Below are 5676 nucleotides of genomic sequence, written 5' to 3'. Positions count from 1 at the left end.
CCACCGTGGTACAACAACCGAGTTAGAAAACTGTTGCGGAAGCAAAAGGAACTTTACAGCAAACATAAACATATCCAAAGCCTTGCAGACAAACAAAAATTACGAGAAGCGAAATTTAGTGTGAGGAGGGCTATGCGAGAGGTGTTCAATGAATTCGAAAGTAAAGTTCTATGCACTGACTTGGCAGAAAATCCTAAGACATTTTGGTCTTATGTCAAAGCAGAAGGTGGATCAAAACAAAATGTCCAGACACTCTGTGACCAAAATGGTACTGAAACAGAGGATGACAGCCTAAAGACCGAAATACTAAATGTCTTTTTCCAAAGCTGTTTCACAGAGGAAGACTGCACTGTAGTTCCTTCTCTAGATTGTCGCACAGATGACAAAATGGTAGATATCGAAATACACGACAGAGGGATAGAGAAACAATTAAAATCGCTCAAGAGGAAAGGCCGCTGGACCTGATGGGATACCTGTTCGATTTTACGCAGAGTATACGAATGAACTTGCCCCCCTTCTTGCAGCGGTATACCGTAGGTCCCTAGAAGAGCATAGCGTTCCAAAGGATTGAAAAAGGGCACAGGTCATCCCCGTTTTCAAGAAGGGACGTCGATCAGTTTTAGAATTTTGGAACACGTATATAATGACTAGAAATCTACTCTGTAGTAATCAGCGTGGCTTTAGAAAAAGACGATCGTGTGAAACGCAGCTCGCGCTATTCGTCCACGAGACTGAGGGCTATAGACACGGGTTCACAGATAGATGCCGTGTTTCTTGACTTCCGCAAGGCGTTCGATACAGTTCCGCACAGTCGTTTAATGAACAAGACCAATTGTGTGATTGGATTGAAGAGTTCCTAGATGACAGAACGCAGCATGTCATACTCAATGGAGAGAAGTCTCCCGAAGCAAGAGTGATTTCAGGTGTGCTGCAGGGGAGTGTCGTAGGACCGTTGCTATTCACAATATACATAAATGACCTTGTGGATGACATCGGAAGTTCACTGAGGCTTTTTGCGGATGATGCTGTGATATATCGAGTGGTTATAACATTGGAAAATTGTACGGAAATGCAGGAGGATCTGCAGCGAATTGACGCATGGTGCAGGGAATGGCAATTGAATCCCAATGTATACAAGTGTAATGTGCTGCGAATACATAGAAAGATAGATCCCTTATCATTTAGCTCCAAAATAGCAGGTAAGCAACTGGAAGCAGTTAATTCCATAAATTATCTGGGAGTACGCATTAGGAGTGATTTAAGATGGAATGATTATATGAAGTTGCTCGTCGTTAAAGCAGATGCCAGACTGAGATTCATTGGAAGAATCCTAAGGAAATGCAATCCGAAAACAAAGGAAGTACCTTACAGTGCGCTTGTTCGCCCACTGCTTGAATACTGCTCAGCAGTGTGGGATACGTACCAGATAGGGTTGATAGAAGAGATAGAGAAGATCCAACGGAGAGCAGCGCGCTTCGTTACGGGATCGTTTAGTAATCGCGAAGCGTTACGGAGCTGATAGATAAACTCCAGTGGAAGACTCTGCAGGAGAGACGCTCAGTAGCTCGGTACAGGCTTTTGCTGAAGTTTCGAGAACATACCTTCACCGAAGAGTCAAGCAATATATTGCTCCCTCCTACGTATATCTCGCGAAGAGACCATGATGATAAAATCAGAGAGATTAGAGCCCACACAGAAGCATACCGACAATACTTCTTTCCACGAACAATACGAGACTGGAAGAGAAGGGAGAACCGATAGAGGTACTCAAGGTACCGTCCGCCACGCACCGTCAGGTGGCTTGTGGAGTATTGATGTAGACGTAGACACTGGTCGTCGCGTCATGCCATGGCTTGTAGAAAAATTCCAGAATGCTTTGCAAATGGCAGCATTCATACTGGCATTCACGTCTCATCACATCACATCATAGCATCATTAACATTTCCCCGGGAACAAAGTTTTCATGAATGACATTGTAGATCACGTGACTCTCAATATGCAGCCATCCTCTCAACCTGAATACTTCGGTCTGTCGTGCTTTCGTTATGTCTTGGATTTTGTGATCGATATCAGTTGTTAGTCTGTCTTTTTTATTCGATCATTGTCATTATTCTTTATCTGTTCAGGTCAGTTCACTCTGAGAGTCACATCAAAACACGCCACAGCATGTCACAACATTCCAAAATGAATTTCAAATAGCAGCGTTCATACTGGCCTTCATGTCACATCAAGGCACTGCGAAGTTTTCTCGGGAATAAAGTTTTGGCAGGTCAAGTCATTGTCTGTTGTTGATCGCGTGAGCTGCAAGTTCATTTTCTTCTGATAGTATAAGGAGCGGCTGAGACTTCTTCCACACTTCGTTTTGTCTTGCTTTTGTTAGGTTGTGGTTTTAGTGGTTGATATTAGGTGTTATTCTAAGTCTTCGTTATTCATTCTATGTTACTTTTTGTTATTGGTTATTGACTGTAAGCAGTTGTGAAAGCCATGTGAGTTGAGATCACGTGACCTGAATTAAAGCAATGTGACATGTTGTGACAGTGTGAATGCACCCTCACGTGACAGTTCCATGTCGGCTAGTGTGAATTGCCTTTATAGATTCAAAACAGTTAAACAGCGTTTCAAATTGACATCACGTCATTTGAATTGTAGTGATTTGACTTGAAGATCAGTGTGAACACACCCTGATGTGATGTGCCATTACAGCCAGTGTGAACTGCTCTAAAGTGTGGTGTGACGTGACAGTCTACGTGAGTGACACAATTTGAACTGCTACGTGGAATATTTTCATGTGATGGCCAGTGTGAACAGGCCTTACCTGTGTGAAATTTTCGCTCTGCAGCGGAGTGTTCGCTGATATGAAACATCTTGGCAGATTAAAACTTTGCCAGAGCAAGACCCGAACTTTACCTTTGTGCCTGGAAGTTTCAGGCCTTACCTATTTGTGGCTACATACATGTTGAATGAAGACCAGCAGTGGCCACCATAGCGTCTGGCTATCTTGATGCTGTAGCCTGGAAGGGGGTAAACATCTTTGTGTAAAGATGAGGTTGTCTTAATGACGCACACACACACACACACACACACACACACACACACACACACACACACACACACACACAGAGAGAGAGAGAGAGAGAGAGAGAGAGAGAGAGAGAGAGAGAGAGAGAGAGAGAGAGAGACCGAAGATCACATAAGTGCAATTAATTTTTGTTAACATTTGATGCTGTGCACTTGTGAAACACAATATTGGATTCTGTAATTTCGTATCAAGGAAATGGCAAATTGAAAATTAATAAAAACATCATTTCTGGTGAAATTAGTTGTAATTAAATGTCACATGATGATGTGTTGGCAGTTAAAGCCTTCATGAGATTTTGGTTATCTTCTTTACTGCGAATGATAGGGATGAAAAGAGAGTACACTGACCACATGTGTAAGATAACACATCACCGGGTGAGTAAAAAAGGACTTTTCAACTTTGGAATGGTACAGAAATTTACTAAAATAATTTACACAATCTGTACACATATCATTTTGTAGTAGACAATCTGAAGTGCAAAGTTTCATTTTGGTTCGATATGAATCCATTTGTGATACTGGAAACATCCCCTCGGTAATCAATTTCTTCCCACAAACATTGCAGCAAATCAGGTATAATTTCGCAAAGCCATGTAGATACGACTTTCCATGTCAGTTAAAACTGTTTGGTAGGGGAGGAACATAACCACTGTCTTCGATAAAACCCCAGAGAAAGAAGTTCAGTGGTTTCAAGACTGTGGAGCGAAGTGACCTTGTGATTGGCCCTTCATGGCCATTCCACCCACCTGGGAAACGATTATCGAGAAAACCTCCAACCTCCGTGAGGAAATGAGGTAGTGTACCGTCTTGCTGGTAATAAACCATTCCTAGTTGGTCATATTTATCGATGTGTGGAATTAAAAAAACTGTGAAGCATGTCCAGATACACAATACAAGTGACAGTTTTCCCCACGAGGAATAAAGGGCCGTACACTTTCAATTTTCTAAATGCAAAATTTGGGGCTGTCACAAACGTTTCAGGGCAGCATGTGGTTTTTGCTGCCTCATACTCTGCAGTCGTCGGTGTTCACCATGCCACTGATCTGAAATGTTGAGTGACTGCCGAAGATCATTGTGTTCCAGGATGTCGATTAGTCCTCGAAATGATGCAACATATCCGTACAGAATTCCCCATAAGAAGCATGGTCTGCATCACTAATGTGACGTGCTATTGTTAATCTGAATGGTTTCAAGTGTAAACATCCCCGCAGTACTCACCAAACAGTCGTTTGTGGAATGCCAGTCTCGCGAGGCACCCTAGTGTATCTTGTTTTGGACTGTGGGCGAAACTCTCCCTAATCATAAGTCCTCAGGCAGTCTGGTGATTCATCAAATCGCAGTGAACAACCAACCTCAGCAAAGTTCTTGTGCCAAAAGTAGGCCTGCTTGGAGGTTATTTAGCGTGTCTGGTGCGAAATTTATGCTGAACAGTTGTTGCAGAGTTAGTTTCATGATACCAAAACACACAGCGAGCACACTCCGCACCAATGAACGTAGCTATTTGAACTGTGCTCTACGCTGGCGCTCCAGGTGGCGGAACGCGTACTGATCCACCACGTGGATCAAACTTGACATTGTTTGCTACAAAATGACACTACTACCGATTCTGTAAGTTATCTCAGTAAATTTCTATATCATTCCAAATTTGTATAGTTCTTTTTGACTCAACCTGTATAATTGTCTAAAAACAGATTATGAGATCCACTCTTTAGCTCCGAAAATTACGCATAGTACAAGAACAAAGAACTATATACATAAATATAACAAACACTGAAACAGATCACTGCAATCTTTGTGGCGGAACAAAGAACTACATACATAAAGATAACAAACACTGAAACTGATAACTGCAAACTTTGTGGCACCAATCAATATCACTTGTCGCTACACTAGCCCCCCTTTCTGAAGTCCAGTGCCCTGGGAATACCAGGGTACTGATGGTAAACGACCCTTCTGGCTCTGCTGATCACCAGTGCAAATGTTGGCGTGCTCTCTGGTACGCTGGTGAGATCCATAGTGCAAGGTCTAGTTGCAAACTGGAGATTTGTTAATCCTGGCTGCTGAACTGATCTGCGTCGAGCTGCGCAGGTTCATCCGCTGCATGGAGACTAACTCCAGTTTTCCATACCAGTCTATCTCGATGTTGATGGATAATCTTTGCAGCACTCGGAAAGGCCGCATATGAGGCTGGCAAAGAGGACAGTGTCATCCTGTATCCATATGTGTGCTGATGTAGTCACATCCCTGTGTAAAATACTGTTCTGATGCCCTGATGTTGGGATCAGCGATACTATTGTTTTGAAATGCCAACACCAATCTGACGCTTACTCAGCGGATGGAAGGACGCCTGGTTTATCAGTAAGCAGATCTGCAGGAAGGCGTACATGTTCACAAAAACCAGCTCCACAGGTGAACATCCTACATCTATGTCTACACCTACATGGCTAACCTACAAATCACACTTCTGTGCCTGGGAGAGCATTGATCGAACCACCTTCACACTAATTCTCTATTCTACTCTCAAAGAGCACAAAGAGAAAACAAATATATCTTTTTTGTTTGAGCTCTGATTTCCCTTGTTTTATTGTAATGGTGGTT

Source organism: Schistocerca gregaria, chromosome X (assembly GCF_023897955.1).
Source record: "Schistocerca gregaria isolate iqSchGreg1 chromosome X, iqSchGreg1.2, whole genome shotgun sequence".
In the NCBI taxonomy this organism is placed as follows: Eukaryota; Metazoa; Arthropoda; class Insecta; order Orthoptera; family Acrididae; genus Schistocerca; species Schistocerca gregaria.
This window is presented reverse-complemented; position numbering follows the sequence as displayed.